The sequence below is a fragment of the Macaca nemestrina genome, chromosome 7 (genome assembly GCF_043159975.1).
Source record: "Macaca nemestrina isolate mMacNem1 chromosome 7, mMacNem.hap1, whole genome shotgun sequence".
In the NCBI taxonomy this organism is placed as follows: Eukaryota; Metazoa; Chordata; class Mammalia; order Primates; family Cercopithecidae; genus Macaca; species Macaca nemestrina.
In genome coordinates, this window is record NC_092131.1 from 132,204,304 (window position 1) to 132,224,918 (window position 20,615).

At 47.9% G+C, this 20,615-nt stretch overlaps 1 long non-coding RNA gene across 1 annotated transcript in view; it reads right to left on the bottom strand.

Annotated features, from left to right (window-relative positions):
* LOC139364127 (uncharacterized) overlaps nucleotides 1-20,615 on the bottom strand; it is a 101,165-nt gene that overhangs the window by 75,999 nt on the left and 4,551 nt on the right. Inside the window, exon 3 of the long non-coding RNA XR_011625420.1 lies at nucleotides 2,225-2,345. This is a non-coding gene — a long non-coding RNA (uncharacterized lncRNA). The remainder of the gene's footprint in view (nucleotides 1-2,224; nucleotides 2,346-20,615) is intronic.

Genomic DNA, 20,615 nt, shown 5'->3' on the forward strand with positions numbered 1-20,615 from the left:
GTCTGTGTTGCCTGCATAGCTTTTGGTGCTGACATGTTTTAGAGTATAAGTTTTGAAGTTTGTTTAAATAGTTATTTGTGTGTTATATAATGAAAGAATGATATTTGGTAATGAAATACAGTTTTCTATTTTATTGTATACAGGGAAGGCACTACCTAAAGGTTGAACCCATTATTGTGGGGTACACCACTGTGCCAAGAAAAATGTGAGATAGTTACACTGTATTTGTACAGTGAATAGCAACAGTAAGGCATTACAGTTCTTCTGAAGGGCAAAGGGGAGAAACGAAATGTTCCATCTTTGCTATGCGCTGCGCCATGCATTTTACTACATTGTTTATTTTCATCTTCCCAACAATGCTGAAAGGCAAGAATGTGCTTTTGTTTTGTTTTGTTTTGTTTTTTTGAGACGGCGTCTCCCTCTGTCGCTAAGGCTGGAGTGCAGTGGTGCGATCTCAGCTCCCTGCAACCTCCACCTCCTGGGTTTGAGCAATTCTCCTGCCTCAGCCTCCTGAGTAGCTGGGATTACAGGTGCGTACCACCACGCCCAGCTAATTGTCACATTTTTAGTAGTAGAGAGGGGGTTTCACCATGTTGGTTAGGCTGGTCTAAAACTCCTGATCTCATGATCCGCCCACCTCAGCCTCCCGAAGTGCTGGGATTACAGGTGTGAGCCACCGCACCCAGCAAGAACATGCCTTTTTACAGGTGAAGGGACTTTAATTTGGGGAGATTAAGTAACTTGCTCAAGGTCAAATGACATGGAAAGATTCTGATCCAGGTCATTCTGGCTCTAAAACCCTCATAAGAACAAAGAAGGCTCCCACGAACCCAGGACTGTAAGATGTTGTCTGCCTGCCTTAATGACTGGCTGAAATGGTGGTGCTGGGGAGTCACAAGGCAAGCTTAGGCTTTCTGATGTGATATGAAGGCATATTTAGCATCAGTACAATCCCTTGGCACTGCTCCAAAAGCTGCCCCATTTGAGCTGAGGGCACTCAAAACATTACCTCTATAATTAGGCCTGCCACTTAGGTGCTCAAAGGGCCACCTGGGGAAGGAAAAGTCTTAAATGTGAGTCCCAACTCTGCCATTTATAGCCCTTGGGCTAGGCACTGAAACCTGCTGCACCTGAAAAGCACATTTAGGAAAAAAAAAAAATGGGTGATGGGGACAGGAAATAATCTATCAAACATTAAAAGGCTGTCTGGAGGAATCACTTAAATGACCTGCGGAAAAAAAATCTTTGGAAAGTAGCATATATACAGGTTCTTCTGCAGGCTTTGAGCCTGCAGTGAAAGGGCATTGGCCCAGGTTCAGGATGCTGCCTTAGGTCTTTGTTGCTCAAAGTGTGACCCACAGACCAGCAGCATCGGTATCACCTGGGAACTCAACAGAAATTGAGGCTATTGGGCCTTAGCCCAGACCTCTGATTCAGAATCTGCATTTTGACAATTTTGAAGTATACACATTCAGCTGGAAAGGCACTGCCATAGGCCTCTCAGTCTGGCTTTCCAGGTCTCAACCTCCAGTACATTTAAGTAAGAAGGTAGGCTTCATTCACTTCTCAGTTATTCTTATTACAAAAATAGAATTGAAAAGGCTCTTGAAGACACCCAATCCAGGAATGGTGAATACCTGTAAGGGTGCAGCTATCCTTCCCAGAGACCAGAGCAGACATTGCTAATCAATCAGGAAACTCTTCCACGGTGCTTAAGAGCAGCTGCACCATCCCCTCCACAATGCAGTCCAGAAAGCCTGATTACTCTTTTGTAATTACCATGGGTATGAAACCTACTTACCACCCCTCACCCCCACTATGTGGCCTAATCTCTTCTTTATTCATAGGTCGACCTTATCTCCAGTTTAAGCCCATTTTCCCAATATGTTATCCAATTTAACACTCACCCCTTCAAAAGTGTTCAACAAATTATATGGTTACACTGATTAAACAGAAACTGAGTGTTTCCAAAATTAAATGACGTCCCCAAAGATGAAGAATCCTATTCCTCTGGCTCAGCTCTCATCTTCATGTCACCTCTCTGTTCCACCACCCACTTCAACATTTTAGACCAAGGGAGGGAAGACTTTAAACCTCCCAAAGAGATTTAGAACATTACCCTGGTGCTCCCAAAATCCAAGCTACAAAGACAACGGAAGTTTTTAAAAATGCTCTGAGACCTCGAACCCCACTCCCTTGTCCCCTGACCACCCAGCCTTGTCACCTGCTTGGAGCTGGAGCTGGCATCTTCACGACCAGGAAAGGGTGGCATGCTGAACCTGCCTCCCCTAGGCTTTTCATTCAATGTCCCAGCCGCCTGCCTCAAATGCTACATGCAAAGCACTCTGAAATAGGGTGATATTCTCAATTTAATTTTTGTTAACATGTAATAGGAGATCAATGCCCTCACTAAGCTGCTGTGCCAATCAGCCGGTGGGAAGCAGCCTATATTTTTGGAAGACAAATCGTTAAGAACTAGAATACGGTGTAGGCATGTATACCGGCTGCATCCAATTTCAAGTGAAAATTAATGGCAAATTCTTGTAACCACATGAAGAGCCATTGTCGTTCATTTGAAATCAGTTAAACATGAAAACAATATGAAAACCATCTTGAGTTCATGGAACATAAATATTTGTCTGTATTTTTTGCCAGTGCCCCAGAGAAACTAGGAGATGTTGGCAGATCGGTGTTCTAAAAACATGCTCACAAAGCGGGAAAAATAAGGAACCTGACTCTTGTTGGGTTAAACTATTTGTCAACTTTTCCATTTCCTCAGTCAAAAGATAATTAAACAGTAAGCAGATGCCAGAATCTAATTGATGCAAGGAAAGATTGCTCAATGTCTTATGGTGCTTGGTCATTTTTATGTACTGTCTGCAAATAGCCCCTTGGCTGGTACAAGTAGCAGAAAGTCAACCAGTTAGCTTCTCTTCCCACCTGTGTACAGTCACTCTGGGTGTCAAGAAGCACATAAGAAAGTTCCTGGGACGATGTCTTAGGCATATTAGAACAGAGAGAAGCTGTGGCTTTTCAGAAGAGTGGGAAGAGGGGAAAAAGAGAAAGAGAGAGATCTAGAGGATGGGGGAAGATGGAGGTGAAGAAGGGAAGGGTTGAGAGATGAGAGAGAAAAAGAATAGGAAAAGACTCAGAAAAAAGAACTGCTGGCAGAGGGAGAGAGTCCCAATATGGTAAAATCAAAACGGCATGGTCTTCAGAGTCAAGCCTACTGCTTGGTCATCCCTTTCCAGCTGTGGGAATTTAGACCATTTATTTGACTTCCCTGAGTGCATTCCTTCCATAGACCATTGGCTATCATACTCCCTGCCCGGACCTTCCCACAGCTTGATCTGAGATATAAGGAATCATAAGTATTAGTGTCTGAACATTGCAAAAAACTGCACAACTGCTTCAATTTTCAAAAAAAAAAAAAAAGAGAGAGAGAGAGAAGGAAATCGGGTGAAAGAGAATTAAAACAAAGCAGGGTGCTGGGCACAGTGGCTCACACCTGTAATCCCAACACTTTGGGAGTCTGAGGTGGGCGGATCACCGGAGGTCAGGAGTTGGAGACCAGCCTGGCCAACATGGTGAAACCCTGTCTCTATTAAAATACAAAAATTAGCCGGGTGTGGTTGTGGGCGCCTGTAGTCCCAGCTACTCAGGAGGCTGAGGCAGGAGAACCACTTGAACCCAGGAGGTAGAGGTTGCAGTGAGCCGAGATTGTGCCACTGCACTCCAGCCCGAGCGACAGAGTGAGACTCCATCTCAAAAAATAATGATAATAATAAACGCAGTGGGGTGTGGGAGAGCCATCTCTCTGTTATGCTCCCTTATGGGGAATCCACAGCAGTGCTGCTTGGAGTTCAGTGTGACTCAGAGATGAGTGAAAGAGCTCCTTCAGATTCTACTGTAGATTCCTCCCCTTAAAACACACACACAGACACACACGCACACACACACGCACACACACACGCACACACACACGCACACACTCTGATCTCCGTGGGAGAGCATTCAAACGGTGTCCAGGAACCCAGGTGGACAACAGACTTGAAAAACAACTGCCAGCTGGGCGCAGTGGCTCACGCCTGTCATCCCAGCACTTTGGGAGGCTGAGGCGGGTGGATCACCTGAAGTCAGAAGTTTGAGACCAGACCTGGAAACATAGCAAGACCTCGTCTCTACAAAAAAAAAAAAAAATTTTTTTAAGATATTAGCCAGATATGGTGGTACGTGCCTGTAGTCCCAGCCGCTTGGGAGGTTAAAGTGGGAGGATTGCTTGAGCCTGGGAGGTCGAGGCTGCAGTGAGCTGTGATTGCACCACTGCATTCCAGCCTAGGAAATAGAGCGAGACCTGGTCTAAAAAAAAAAAAAGAAAGAAAAAGAAAGAAACAAACAAACAACTGCCGTGCTATGTCTATAATGTCAATCCACATACCACTGGGTAAAATCATTGTCCGCGGCTTCCCCCTTCAGGATGCACCTCTTCCATGGAGGACTGTCAGCCACCACTTGCAAACAGACTCCCATCAGGGCATCTCACCAGTTACCAAACACAGCCAGCATGACCAGTAAGACTAAAACTCAGATTCTTATTGTGTAACTTATCAGATGCTGTGTTCCAAAGAAACAATTGACTAATGAACTAGGGGGTTCACACTTCCTCCTGTCTCATCTCTGACACTACCTTACTGTGTGGTCTCAGATCAGCATGAACACCCTCTGGGCTTCCACTTTCTTATGTGGGAAATGATGTTGAACAGCTTGAGCCTATGAAATCTTTCTACTTGTCACATTCGAAGTCTTCGCAATGTACCCATCTGACATCTAAGGTAAAAGCTAGAATCCCTTTCCTCTTTATGACCCTCCAGATTCCTTTCCACACTCCTTCACTCCTCTGCCCACACAGGCAGGCTGACCTGAAGAGACTTTCTTTCTTTTTTTTTTTTTTTTCTGAGATGGAGTCTCGCTCTGTCACCCAGGCTGGAGTACAACGGTGTGATCTTGGTTCACTGCAACCTCTGCCTCTCAGGTTCAAGCAATTCTCCTGCCTCGGCCTCCTGAGTAGCTGGGACTACAGGCACCTGCCTCCACGCCCGGCTAATTTTTGTATCTTTAGTAGAGACAAGGTTTCACCATATTGGCCAGGCTGGTCTCGAACTCCTGACCTTGTGATCTGCCTGACTCAGCCTCCCAAAGTGTTGGGATTACAGGGGTGAGCCACCACGCCCAGCCCCTGCAGAGACTTTCTAAGGGGCTCCCTTGCGCTCTGGCTTCCAGTTGGTCTTAGCCAAGGGGTGTTCATTGTCCTGACTCACCGGAGAGCTCTCCCCAGGCTGACTACACCTCTGTGGAAGGTCACAGCCCTGTGGTCTTCTCTGCAGGCCTTCCTCCTTCCAGGTTTTGTTCCAGTTTCCTCCCCTCACTTCTTCAGGCCTAGAAGTGGTAATAGTTCTCCTGCTGCTGGGAGTACCTGTGGGTGGTAATAGCTCTGGGTACTGTCCCTTGTGGTTCTTCCACTCCCTGCCCACACCTAGGTAAGTAGTCACAAGAGGGCCTCTGTGTGGTCACATGGAATCAGGGGGCAAATGAAAGGAGGGATCAAGGAAGACATCCAAGGAGAGGAGGCCTTTGCAAGGTTGGCCTCAAACCTGTTTGGAAGAACAGGAAGAAGTTTATACAGGCAACAAGGAGGGGACAGCATTTTAAACAAGAGAATGGTGTGGATGCAGCCAGGAGGCCAGGCATTCTGGGCAAGGAGAGTAGACCTGACTGTCTGGAGGGAAGACCTTGGGTAGAGAAGGAATGAGGGGCATGGTTAGAAAAGCAAATGAAGGCCAGATGGTAGCAACCTCAAATGTGAGACGAAAGCCTGGGACTTCATTCTACGGGCAATGGAAGACTGGATGGTTCTTGAGCAACGGAATGGCCCAATCACACTGAGCTATTTTAGGAATGTTAAGCTGGCGGTGGAGAGCAGATTGTAGTGTTACCAACTGGGTAGCCCTACGCACAGGGAACAAAGGAGGATGCCAAAAGTGACTCACTCACCCGCCATTGCTCCTGAGCAGTGGGGCAGAGGCGGTACAGACGTTCCTCCCCAAGCAACTCTCATGCTTATGCCAGCCTCAAAAGAGCAGAGCGGGAAGTGCATGGCATCCTGAAGATGTAAGGGAAAACACATTCTTGGAAGAGATCTCCTCTCAAAGCCATCCACCCACAGCCCCCAGAATAAGGGGTAGGCAATCTGTTTCTCCTGGCATCTGATTCAAAATGCTCCCGAGGCCAAGAGGACCTAAAAGAATTCCTCTGCTCGTGTGTGTGAGAACAGCCCAACAGGGGACCATCTGTCTCAGAACAGACCCCCCAATGTGGAGGCAGAAACAGTAGCCCCCAAAGGGGTGCTATTTCAGTTTTCAGGAAAGCATTCTGCAAATGTTCCCACCCATTAACTGGAGATCTCTCTATAGCACACTGTTAGTTCTCTGCTAAATAGAAACCAAGTGTGGGCCACTGTCCCTGATATCTCAGTGTGAACATGTTTAGGGTGGGAAAATTCTGAGGGCTCTGATCACCTGAGATAGTACAGACCCAGCAAGCAACAGAAAGCTGAAAGGGATGCAGATTCAGGAGGCAGAGACTTCACAAACTACTTGTGAAAAATTCTGCTCAGGATTGACCCAGTATCTCCTTCTTGAAGAGAGTGCTGTTAGTTCCAGATGGGCCCAGGAAGGGACCCTTCTTCCCCAGGGGGTGCTCCATGGCCCACTCTAAGGGCCGCTTCCCTGACCATGCTCTAGTGATGTCGAGTTTCTATAGTATTTCAAGGGAAGCACGATGGTTGGTTGGACTAGGGGGGAAGCAGTTAGAGCCTGTTTGAAGAAAGCTCTGTAAGACTCAAAAATTTAGGGATCTAGTAGATGAGACAGAGCTAGCAAGGGAGGGTGGGGATCAGTGAGCTGGAAGGGAAATCAGAAAGCAACTATCACAAAGCCAAGAGGAGGAAGTGGTCAGAGGCACTGAATGCTCTTGGAGGGCGAGTATGATGACAATTATAGAGGTCACTGATGATTTTGAAAAGAGCAGTTTTGGTGGAGTGGAGGAAATAGAAGATGTACTTCAGCACCTCTCCTAACCTCTGGAGTAGATATACTTATACTCATTTCACAGATAAGAAAGCTGAATCTGAGAGAGATGATCTGACATGCCCTGCTGCCTATAATCACAGAACCATTGAGAGTGAGGCTGATGGTGATGTTGGTGATGGTGACAATGACGGTGACGGTGACAATGATGGTGATAATGGTGATTGTGATGGTGATGGTGACAGTGACAGTAATGGTGATGGTGACCGTGATGGTGATGGTGATGTTAATGGTGATGGTGATGTTGGTAACGTTGATGGTGAGGTTGAGGATGATACTGACATTGGCAGCTGTTCAGATAGATTTTCTGTTCAATCAGAAATTGATCATGATTATAAAGTAAAAATTACCTGGTCTATAAAATCAGACATATCCAAAGCTATAGTCAAGCCAGTCAGCAACACATAATCTTTACAACCTTTGAGCCTCAGTTTCTCTAACTGTGAAATGGAGATGCTATTGCCTGCTTCAGAGGACAGCTGGGAGAATGACATGGATGGGGAAGCACCTGGTTCCTAGTAGGCCCTCAACAAATGTTTGTGTAGTGCATTTCTCTCCAGGGCAAAGTTAGGGCGTGCAGTGAGCATCAATGGATGAGCCTTACCTTCCCTAACTGTTCTAGCCCTCCCCACCCTAACTCTACTCCCCAGCCTGAATGAACTCCAACCCTAAGAGCAGTCATGGGCATCTTGGTGACTGCCTGCTCCCCAGGATCCCTACTTCATGCCCACACATTGCTCTGGCAATGGTGCCCTGCTGGGATCCCCACCCACCACCCTCTTGTCTGTTTCCCCGGTTGATGCATGCCCAAGAGACTCTAAAAGGAAGATGGGTGGGATAAGCACTAATACTTACCAAGTACTACCATGTGTCCAGCTTTCTGCTGGTATTCAACTGGGAGAGAGGTGGTGTAGGCTTAAGAGCTTGGGCTTTGGAATCAGACATGTCTGGAATTAAGTACTTTCCCTCCTTCAAGTTGTTATTCAAATATCACCTTCTTCAAGAGGCCTACCCTGACCATCCCATTTATTCTGCACCCTCACCCACCAACACCACCTTCCCAATCACACTAAACCTGTTCCATCTTTTGTTTTGTTTTGTTTTGTTTTGTTTTGTGGGACTGGGTCTTACTCTGTCACCCAGGTTGGAGTGCAAAGGCATGATCTCAGCTCACTACAACCTCCGGCTCCTGGGTTCAAGAGATTCTTGTGCCTCAGCCTCCGGAGTAGCTAGGATTACAGACACCTGCCACCATGCCTGGCTATTTTTTATATTTTTAATAGAGACGGGGTTTCGCCATGTTCGCCAGGCTGGTCTTGAACTCTTGACCTCAGGTGATCCACCCGATTTTTGCCTCCCAAAGTGCTGGGATTACAGGCGTGAACCACTGCACCTGGCCCTCTTCCACTTTTTTTGATCCCTTTCTAACTTGCTGCCTGTTTTTCTTATGTCTTATGTTTGCCTGTTTTTTTCCCACTGGATTGTAAACTCCAAAGGGCAGAAATTATTACTTGTTTTGTTCACCGGTGTATCACAACACTTAAAATAGGGATGACACCTGGGAAGTGCTCACTAAACATTCACAGAATGAATGAAGCAACAGCTCTATCCTTAGAAACACACACAAAAAAAGTAGTTCACCTATAATTGAATTTGAACCAGATCTGTCTGGCTTCAAAAATCGGGATCATTTTTACCCCAATAATTTCAAGTTTCTCCCTGGTCATAGCCCCCTACTTAATCCCACCCCTAATCTCTAGAATATTTTCATCTTGAAGTCTCACTCTTAGATCAATCCATTCAAGTATTACAGGGCTCGGTTGCTATTTGAGGAAGACTGAATGTTTCCTGGACTCAAGAGAAGCTCACTTCCAGTTCAGGCACTGTGCATGATAAGAGAAATCCATGCTCTGTGATAAACAAAAGAGAATAGCTCAATCCACCCCAGCTTGGCTTAAGGGAAGCACTTTCCATTTTAAATGCTCCCCAGTCAAGTCAACTCCAGGTCCAAGGGGCAGGAAGCCCAAGGTCTAGTCTGTGTTTGCTCCAAGGGGTCCACCTACTGGGAAAACGCAGGTAAGTCAAACAAACCTGTTTGTCTTCCCAGTATAGCAAACAGGAAACAGGGCTTATTCTTCTGCAAGGCCTCCCTGCTGGACCCGTGAGGCATGATTAAAATAATGGGAAGGCAAATATTTTCCTGGAGAAAATGATAAAACTGGAGGCAGGGAAAGCAAACAGTGGTTTTCAAAAGGGCAGCTGGCATGGAGCTGCCCCAGGAGGAGTTAGGGAAGATTCCGGAAGGGGGGAAGCATGTAGTCATGAGCTCCTGGCTTGGAGGAATGTGAGGGCTTTGCTCAAAGCCACGACCACTTCAGGCTCAGGAGGAAGCTATGTTATTCACCCTTCTTACCATTAGAATTATAGTTACTGTTTTTGAGGTGGAGAGAATTCAGGCAACAAGGTATAGGACAGGACAGAGCTCAAGCTGAAAACCAGGTGTGCTTGCGCTTGAATTCTATTATTCATTCATTGATTCATTCATTCATTCATGCAGTCAGTCAACCCCTTTGGACATATATATTGAGCACCTATTGTGCAAGGCTCTGGCTAGTGCTACATGGTCTTGAGCAAGTCCTTTATCCATTCTGAGCCTCAATGCTCTCATCTGTAAAATGAGGCTGCTGCAGGTTTGTCGGGAAGATAAAAAGTAATGTTCAAAAAAGCACTTAGCACAGCGTCTGGCCCATAACTGACTTTCAGGTACAGTCACCTTGGGAACCTCCTCCAGCTGACCAGTCCCTCCCTCCTCTTTCTCCACACTCCAGCCAGGTGTCCTCATTGTCCCACTATCTATGGCCCTTTCAGTCTGGCCTCTTGGCCTTTTCATGCTGTTCCCTCCACTTCAGATGCCCTTCCCACTATGGAATTTCCACTCAGGGATCCCACAAGGATTCTAAATCAAGCAGGTTCCTGATCAACCTTTTTACCCTCTTGTCCCTCCATACCTAGTCCTCCTGTGCATCCCCTACTCCTGCCTTTCCAGAGACCTGGGAGGCCTCCAAGGAGACTCCTTCCCACTCACCCGTCGCGGCACCCATCAGCAAGGGTTGTGCAGCCTCGGCTCAGTCATTCTGCAGTGCCCGGCATGGCTTACTCACTCAGGGCTGTAGTTGAGCACAACTTCTTTCCCTTCTTGACATCCTATCCCCCACTGAGACCTTAAAGCTCTATTTAATCACTTGTTCCACCAGGAAGCCCCTCCCTGACTCCCTCAGTCTGGATTATCTGTGTTCCTTGTGTAGTTTTCCCCAGAGCACCTGAGCTTAACTTGGCCAACACATCACTCCATGCTGTTCTCAAGAGCTCCTCCAGGCCCAGGAACATGGCTCACTTATCTCTGCATCCGCGTGGTCTGGCCAAGTCTTCTTGGCACCTGGAAGACTCAAGAAAAGCTTGTACTGCATGGCTCAATTCTAGGTCCTAGAGGTGGGGGCTTTGATGACATGAGACTCACACTGTCACCTGGGGTGAGGATGGAGGAAAAGCAGTGATCAAAGACAGCTTCAAGGAAAAGGCAATGCACAGGCTTGGAAGGGGAAGACAAAGTTAGCAGAGAGAGAGGGCAGAGAAGGTCCCGGGCTGAGGGAAAGGCACATATAAAAGGCCTGCCAGAGGTTTTGGGGGCCCTGAGAGGGCCTGGGTGACTGGCAGAGAGACCTCTGAAGGTCTCTTAGCACCTTTTCCTACAGACGGAAAGGCTCTGAGGGTCCTGAGCTGGGGTGAGGTATGAGCACATTGTATTTTGGGAAGACCTACAGAGGGCTGTGTGGATAGACAATCGAGAGAGGTCACACACTCAGTTCGATGGCCAGTGCCAGGTTCAACAGGAGAGTTGCTGGTGGCCTGGAGAGAAGCAGGTAGAAGGATGCCAGGGCAGGTGGGGTGGGATCAACACCACGTGGTGATAGATCATGTGTGAGAGACAAGAGCGAGAGGGGTCAGGATGGCCCTGCTAACTAAGGAATTCTTTCCTCAAAGGTCCACGGGTCCCCAGCCGCCCCCCAGCATGATGACTCCTCCCTCCTCCAGACTGAGACAGTGGTTCCGCCACCAACAGCTGACCAGCCAGGCTCTGCTCTCCTGTTCCAAGAACAGAGATCTCTCTCTGAGGACTCAAAACTGTCAGGAAGTTGCTCCCTTGACCGTATTGAAAGTGAATCTCCTCTACTTCCACCTTTCCGTCCTAGCTCTGCCCTGAGGCGAGGGAAACATTAAAGGTGGAGAGGCAGCTGGGGAGAGAGATAGCACTTACTAAGTACTTATTATGTGCCAGGCATGGTAACAGGCACTTTACCAGCGAGTTGCTATTCTCTTGTGCAATAATCTAGGAGGTGACATATTTATTATGCCCAATGGCTAAGGGTGGAGCAGACAGCATGGGTTCAAATGCCAGCTCTGCACGCTTTACTTTTGTGACCCTGAGCAAGCAAATTAACTATTCTGAATTTCAGATTTTTTCATCTAAAAAATGGAAATATTCATTATCCCTAATTCACCGGGTTGAGATTATGGGCAAAAAGCATGGAGCACATTTTACAGTATGGATTCAATACGTTAACCTGTTTTCATTGTCTCTATTTTACAAATGAGGGAACAGCACATGGTCACATGCGAGAGCTGATTCAGACCCAGGTATCTCGGATCCAGGACCAGTGCTCTTTTCTTCAGTCTGCCATCTTGCCTTCCACCACTACCGTAAGAAGCCACTCCACGGGAGCATTCCAGATGGGGGTGCTCCACGTAGTACAGTCAGCTGCGGAGAATGGTGCTGACAAGAGCTGAAGCTGAGGCTGAGGAGGGCAGGATTGAGGGATTGAGGGTCTTTTTCCTCAATCAGGCAATAAGAATGCTTGTGGAATACCTACTGTTTGCAGACCTTTGTGCCAGACCCTGTAGGCAATGCAGAAGAGGGAAAGCATGCCCTCTGCCCTCAAGGAACAGAAAATCTGCTTGGAAATATGAGGCACACAAATTCATTAATGGCCAATCATTGGCCGTATAGAGAAATCAACACCTATTGCATTTCTTTTTGTTGTAATGTTAGCCCAAACCATGAAAACCACAGTCCTAACATATCAATTTGGGATCAAAATGATTAACTGCCCCAGGAGCATCCTGGCTTGGCAACAGGCCATGTGAAAAAGACCCGGGGGTTTTAGGTAACCCCAAAGCTTCATATGATCCCATGTAAGGACTGCGGCTGTTTCAAAAGCTAATGCGATCCTGGGGTCAGAGATGGAGGTGTAATGTTCAGGTCAGCAGAGGTAACTGGCACAGGGCTCTTTTGGAAAGCTACCAGCCCTGGGTGCTATATTTCACTGGGAAGGCAGACCAAGAATGTCACCCAAGAGGTGAGAGTTCAGGAGCCATGCCCCTTGAAGTATCATCTAAAGAAAATGTGATCACCGGCCTGGACAGGGAAAGGGCTTGGTTGAGTCTGGGTGTCATCCTCAAATACCTGTCGCGTGTAGGCAGCCTGGCAAGGCAGCAGACCAGCATCCAAGCTCCACCACTTACTGCATGGGTGACTTTAGAGGGTGACTTAACTCCCCTGAGCCCCAGTGTCCTCACTGGAAAGATGGAAAAAATCACTCTCTATGGTGTTGTGAGGATTAAATGAGATAGCAGAGTTGTATACAAAGCAGTGCTCAGGAAAGCTTCCTCTCCTTCCTTCTCTAAGATATTGAAGGCCTATTTTGAAATGGAAGAACACCATCAGCTGCAAAGCAGGAGAAGGGGGATAGATACATGCCCTTATTAGCATGGCTGAAGAGGGCAGAGTCCAAGTGAAATGGTCCACCAGGGTCCAGAGATCCTAGAAGGAGGTTCTGCAGAGGTGTCTCAGGGAACCAGGGTCATGAGGTAAGCACTGGGGAATGCAGGCTGCCAAGAAGGAGAGGTGCACACAGGGCAGGCTGGGGTTCACTGACGACAGCCTTTCCCTGCCTCATGGCTCCTTCCGGGGACCTTCGCCCCCCTCCCACCCCTCTGCCTGCTGCCCTCAGCAATTCCCCATGACTTCATGGGAACGGACATCTCCAAGGTCCTGGTTTTGGTCCTCCCAGAAGCAGACCCTGAGACAAGGTCCTGGGTGCATGTAGTATAATCTCTGGAAATGATTCCAGAGAATGAGAATTGGAGGGACAGGGACAGAGTGAGAGAGGGAAGGGAGAGAAGCTAACCAAGTGTGATTAATAAGAAGGACACCATTGTGGGCAACACAGACTCCATCCCTCTGAGTCCCCTCTGAGAAACGGAGTGGACTGAGCTCTTGGAGCTGGGAGGCTGGGCCAGTGGTCCACCAGCTTGCATGCCCACTGGTGAGGGTTGTCCTGGGGCATTCGCACTCCTGAATTTTCAGGTGGTGCCTGCCTGCAGCCAAGCTGTGCTGGGGAAAGCCCTCAGGTAGAAAGGCAGACAGGCAGAGAGATACAGGCATGATCACTGTGTCCTGGGTACAGCCCAGACTGGAAGAGAACTCCAATGAACAAGATTCGTGGAGTCTCCACGAATCTGCCAGTCACCACTGACTCCACATGTTAACTCATGGCCTCTTACAGCTTCTTGCTGCACTGATGCTCGTCCTCAAAACACCTGCATGAGGCCACCAGAGCTGGTTTTCCTCCTGCTGCTCTGTCTGGTCTTTCTCAGGCCGGTGTGCTGGCTTCTTCCTTCCCTTGCCCTTCAGTGCTGAGGTTCTTGGGGTCTGCTCCCGAGCCCTCTTCCCTCCTCACTCTCCTTCAGTGTCTCACAGGTCTAACTGCCTGAGAGTCTCCTGGGGAGTGTGTTAAAATACAGCCTCCCCGTAGACTAACTGAACCAGAATCCCTGGGAACGCAGCCCACAAAAGTGCCTTGCTTTTAACATGCTCCCAAGGTAGAGTCACCAGGCAAAATGCAGGATGCCCAATTAAATCTGAATTTCAGATAAACAAGGAGAGGCAGGGCAAGTGAGGGGCATGCCATATGTGAGACATACTAAAAAATTATTTGTTGTTTATCTGAAATTCAAATTGTACAGGGCCTCCTGTACTTTCATGTGCTAAACCTGCCAACTCCATGCCAAGGCTATTCTGATGTACCATAACGTTCCAAAACTTCTTTTCTGTACACTCCCTGAGTTACCATTACCCACACCCCAGTTTCGATTACCAACTGCACATGACTGACTCAGATTTCTTTCTCACCCAGACCTCTCCCCTGAATTCCACGTATCTGATGACCTACAGGACATCTCAAGTTCACCGTGTTCAAAACCAAGCACGTTATTCCACACCTCCCGCTACACCTGCTCTCCAGCTCTGCTCTTCCTCCTTCTTTCTCGTAGTTGGTGGCACCACCATTCACTTGCTGCCCAAACCAGTATCCACAAGGGTTTTCTCTCCCATTATCACCTCCATTCTCCCTAGTCAGTTACCAAATTGTATTGGCTTCAGTTCCCAAAGTCCTTTGCATCCAGGTGCTAGGCTAAATAATGGCCTTCCGAATATGTCCATGTCCTAACCCCTAGGACCTGTGAATGTTAACTCACATGGCAAAGAGAAATTTGCCAACGAGATTAAGAACCTTGAGATGAGGAGATTTTCCAGCTGGGCTCTGAATATCCACAACAGTCCTTATAAGAGGGATGTAGGAAGGTCAGAGTCAGATAGAAGGTGATGTGATGATGGTAGCTGAGACTGGAATAATGCAGATCGAGGATGACAGAAGGGGCCATGAGCCAAGATATGCAGGTGGCCTCTAGAAGCTGGAAAAGGCAATCTGGGAATAGCGTCTACCCTAGAGCCTCCAAAAGGAACCAGCCAGACTGACACCTTGGCTTTAGCCCAGTAGAGTGATTTTGAACTTCTGGTCTCCAGAATTGTAAGAAAATTAAGTTGTTTTGCTTTAAATTTAAAACTGGTTGCAGCAGCAAAAAAGAAACTGATACAATCCATCCACTTTCTCCCTTCTCATTAGCTCTGCCTGGCTTCTATCCCCATCCACTGCAACTTCCTCATAAGGGGGTCCTGATTCCAGCCTTGCCTCCTTTGGTGCATCCCCCATAGGTCCACCAAAGTGGTGTTCCTCCTGCTTCACACCTTTGATGGCTCCTGATCATGGAGGAAAAGTCCAGACCTATCCTCAGCTCAGATTTCAGGACCTGCTCCCTGCCCACCCCTCTCTCTTCTTCTCCCTCTACTTTACACCTTCAGACTGCTGGATTTCTGAACTCCTCTCATGGATTAACAAGCCTGTGTTCTTCTTTCTGACAAGAATGCCTTTCTCCAACTTTTTTTCCTGCCAAGCTCCTACTCATACAACAAAACCCAACTCAGATATAACCTCCTCCAGAAAGCCTTCTCTGGCTCTTTTACCCCCACAAGGAGTTAATGACAGCCTGCCCTAATCTCATACCACCTTTATTCCTTGATCAAATTCCTATTGTTGCCCCTACCAAACTCTGAGCTCCTTTAGGACTGGAACAGTTTCTTGTATGCTTTTGAATTTCCAGAACCAAGAAGTTACTTAATACATATTTGTTGAATTAAAGCAAATAAAGGTTTCAGCTTCAACATTCTGTGATTTTATGCTACTGTTTCTTAAGGTTTTCTCCAAATCAGCTATTCTCTATGAATGAGTAGAATGACAATTATTTTTTTCCCATCGTTGGTCCCTATTAATTCACTCAAGATAAATAAAAATTAATAAGCACTCATTTGTCATGTAGACTTAATAATCCAAAATTACATTTGTCTTGGCCCAGAGTACTAACACATCTCACAATATTTGCGATTTACTGAGAATTTAGAATCCATTGTCTCTCTCACTTCAATGAATTATATACACACACACACGCACACACACACACACACATGCACAAGCACAAGCACACAAATACTGGCCTGGGGTCTGCAGAACCAGGGAAGCAAATCTGTGAACTTCAAGGACCCTAAGGAAGGCCCCATTCAGCCTAGGATGCTGCTCGTAAAAAGTCCCCCCAGCATCCCCTGCTAAAGTCACTCTGGGAAAAGATGGTGATGCCCATGGAAAACTGCAGCCAAAGGGACACAGATTTGTGTTTAGCTCCATTCCCAGATATTAATGCTCAAGGCCCTATTTCTTTCCAAAAAAGCCCAGTCATTGAACCATAAAAGCCACATACAAGAGTGGGAGGAAGTAGAGAAAGGCCTCCTCTTTGATGCTCCACTCCCACAATTCTCTAACTTGCCAATGTTTTCTGGGCTGAGAGGAAGCTCCTTTTCCTCCTCTGTCTGATGTCCTCCAGAACCTGATGTCCCCCAGTCCTGCCCAGGGCAGATAGAATAGGGGCGCTCAGCACGGAGGCTAGTTACCTTCAGTACCCACTGCATATGGTGGGGTTCTGTGTAACATTTGAACAAAGAATTCTTTTTAGAAAGCTTCAAAATCACAGGTTGGAGACCAATACCTTGAGTGTTTGATCCTAAAGCAAGAAGTATTATTTGAGAAGAAGGAAAGTTCATGAAGGTTTAGTCCACAGTTAGCGGCCTATTGTCTTCCAAATTCATTGGTGGTTGAAGGAATTTCAGACAATTCTACAGAGTGGTGAGGCAAAAACAAAGTCCTTTAAGAGAAAGTTCAAAGGAGGTCAGCGTGGCTTGGGAAATGGAGTGGAGAGCTGAAGCCTGCAGATCTGGGTTCTGACCCAGCTTTGCCCAGTGGCATTCGTGCTGAACTGTCTGTCATCACCTTGAATCCTAACCGCCCTCGTCCACTGTCTCCTCTAGGACCTGGAGTTCCCAGATTCCCGTTCTCTACAGGACCCCAGGCTGGATCCTGACAGGGAGACACTCACATGATATTTGGAAGGTGAAAGAGAGGACAGGCCATTCCTCTCCTAAGGCAGTTGGTGCAGATATGAGGTTTGCAGCCTCTTCTGGGCATGTGCCTGCCATTTCCCACCCATAGCTGTGGCTCATAGTCAGCACAAGCTTCCTGGAGGTTCCATACTGCTTCCAGGCCAGCCCTGGAGAGATATCCACTTTGAAGCCTGCACGCTGACCTTCCGCTATGCCTTCCTGACCCTTGCTCCCCCAGCCCTTCCTTCCGGTGGCTGGGCCAGCCTCTAATTTCCTGAATGAACACCCTGTGCATATGAAACACTGGGAATGGGTTGTTTTTTTAACTGACTGACTGACACAGCGGTTTTGCAGCCTTAAATGGCTGCACCTCCCAAAGCCAAAACAGGATGATCACACCCGCCCCATGAAGTTGTGAGGATTAAACAAGAGAACATGTGGAAGCTGCCCAGCCCATTCCCCATCCCCCCTCCACTGCCCTGCCTCACATTTCTCTGCCTTTTTAAATCCCTCCCTCTATGGCCATCTGATGGCTGGTTCTTTGTGAATAATGTTGTCACTGAGACTTACCTGCATTAATTTCAGCAAACAGTTAATCTTATTACTAATAACAATAAGGCAGGAGAGACTGAGCTGAAAGGGATGAAGCAATAGATATGAAGAGATTGAACCTTTGAGGAGGGGTCTAATCTGTGAAGTTCCTGGCAGGGGAAAGGGGGATCACAAGTACAGAGGAGGGGGTGACCACGTAAAGTAGAAAGATCTCTCTTCCAGCAAGAATGAGGGAAGGAGAGCAGGCTGCAGGACCCCAGATGTGCAGATGGAGCAGGGGCTGGCATTTCCCACCTGCAGGCTTCACTTTCCCTGTGACCTTGCCCTTGTCTTTCCTCATGATCAAGAGCACTGATCATTATTGCTTGTCTTTTCTTCCATGTTGGACTGTAAGCTTCATGAGGACAGGGCCCACATCTAACTTGCTCAGCTCTGTATCTCTTGCTGGGCACATAGTAGGCGCACAAGGTGGTGCATGCTGGGATGGAAGACTGAGGAAAGCAGTAGAAACTTGGAATGGTTGTGGAGGGGATTGGGAGATGGAGCTGACAACTCAGGAGAGGGTTGTCAGGTATCCCAAAGAACCTGAGTGAGTGTAGGCTCCTCGCGTTTGCATGCAGCAGTGATCCCAGGGATATCAGAGGCAAACTGGGGGCAGGAGTGCAGAAGGCTGACCTCTGGTTTTATCAGACAGGTAAGGCAGGGACCAGGGAAGAGGGTATGTGTTGCTCACCTAGTCCAGGCTACATGAGGGGCACACACAAACAGAGGAGGAAGCTGATGGACAGGAAAAAAGAGAGAAAGAGAGTCAAAAGCCTGAATGACTTGACAAGGGGAAAACAAGGCACAGGGGGTAATTGATTGTGGTGGTGGGCTACTGTCAGGTTGGATTCCAGAGAACCACAACAGAGGATGACAAGATCCAGTGGTTGCTGATGTGGCTGATCAGCAAGGTCAGATCCAGTTTCTGGACCCACTTCTGGAGTTTCTGATTGAACAGATCTGGGACCTGGAAATCTATATTTTAAAGCTCCCCCAATGGTGCTGATGAGTGGCCATCTTTTGGGATATGCTAAATCCCCAGCATTTAGGGTAGAACTGAGGGTGTGAGAGAAAGCATGGAGTGGTGGTGATGCCAATGTGCCTGAAAAGGTTTAGGAAGCATGTGGGGCATGGATGGCAGATGGGTTATTCACAAGGACACCGAAGTCCCCTGGGATGGTGGCAGGTCTTTGCAAGGTGGTGAAGATCATGATTCAGGTGGTGCCAAAGCCCTACATGAATGGAGGGGCGTATTCACCACCGCAGGGATGATGAGGAGAGGGTATACTGGCAGCCTGGATCCCAGGTCATGACAGAGCAACTACATCCATGTGAAAGGATGAAGCTGAGAAAAGAGGCAAAGCTCATTCTCTGGAGCTACCTCCATTCCCACAGAGCTACCAACCAATCCAAAAGCACTCACCAGGTTTCTGCTCTGTGCCCACCCCTTTGCAAGACGCCACAGGACTCTAGGATGAGAGAACATGTCTGCCACATCAAGAACTCAGTATCTTGTGAGGAAGAGATGGTGTGCGTGTCCTGCCCAGCTCTCAGACTGTGTTTTAGCCCAGCAAAGAGGAGCTCTTAGCATGAGACACCTTGCAATGCTTTGTGCAGTTTTGGTGTCCAGTGGCAAAAGTGACAGAGCTGCAGAGAGCTGCAGCCCATATTCTACATCAGACCTATCCCCATGTGATACCCATATCGTGGTAACCTTCAGAAGCATCCAGAGGAAGTGCCCTCAATATGGACAAGCGTGCTCTGGGTTGGGTATGGCCGACAGCTTCCAAGGGAGGTCCCCTGAAGCAGCCTTAGGTGCACAGCACATGGACAGGTGGGAGACAGGGCAGGAGAAAGAGAACTGGACAGGCCCATGTGGTGACTGCCGCATGAGGCGGCATTTGGGGGGAATCTCAGAGGCACTTGAGAAGACTTTCCTGGTGGTCCAGCTTGAGCTGCTGGAGAGTCAGATAGGGTGTGTTTGTGCTATGCGGGGGCCTCCCCTGCAGACACTGTCTGGTGAGCACCTGGGACACTGGGATTACACACTCTATATTTTTTCTTGGTGGGCCGCCTGCATCCCAGTCACCTGCTGGCTTATTTAAAAAGCAGATTCCTGGGCTCCACCCCAGACCAACTGCATCAGAAGCTTTGAGTAGTGAAAATAAGCAACCCGCACTTTAAACAAATCCCAAAGGGGGCTTCATAACTAGACCCACATTTCTGAAGCACTGCCTTCTCCTGACTTACTGGCACCTCGGAGGAAAGTATCATCAAGCCATTATCCAGATGAGGAAACCAAAGTTCAGAGAGGTTAAGTCCTTGGCCTGGTGCCTTACAGCTACTAAGTTGCTGAGTCGGCACTTAAAGCCAGGTCTTTCGAGTCCACTGCAGGTGTTCTTTCTATCACTATCCTTCTCTCAAAGAGGGAATAGATCACTGGGGGACCTGAGAAGTAAGGTCCCAAGGGACCACGTGGTGGGGCCTCAACCTGGACTGGCCTGGGAAGCTGAGCAGGATCTAGAGGGGAAGGCAAAGGCATCAAGGGCTTCCATTTCCGGAGTGTCTATGGCATTGAGCACGGCACTGTCACCACACACACATGCAGTCTTGTTTTATCCTTGCTTCAGCCCTAGAGGCTGAATGTTGCTGTTCCCATGTTGCAGGTGGGACAACCAACACTCAGAAGGGTGACATCTCCTTCTGTGAATGTGTCCAGCAAGTGAAAGAACAGGGGTGGGAACTCGGTTACCCCGGCTTGAAAGGCACATTGTTTTCTACTATAGCTACAACTTTCCTTTTTTAAAGAGCAGAAGCCTCTCTTCAAATGAAGTCTGACACAGGATCCCGGGATGCCAGAGAGGTGGGACCGAAGCCAGCTGATGGACCTCCCCATCCCCATTGCTAACGCCGAGGCTTGTTTCTCCACAACCACAGCCCACATCACCCACCTTCCAAGCAGAAAGGAAAATACACCTGCACGAAGCTGGGAA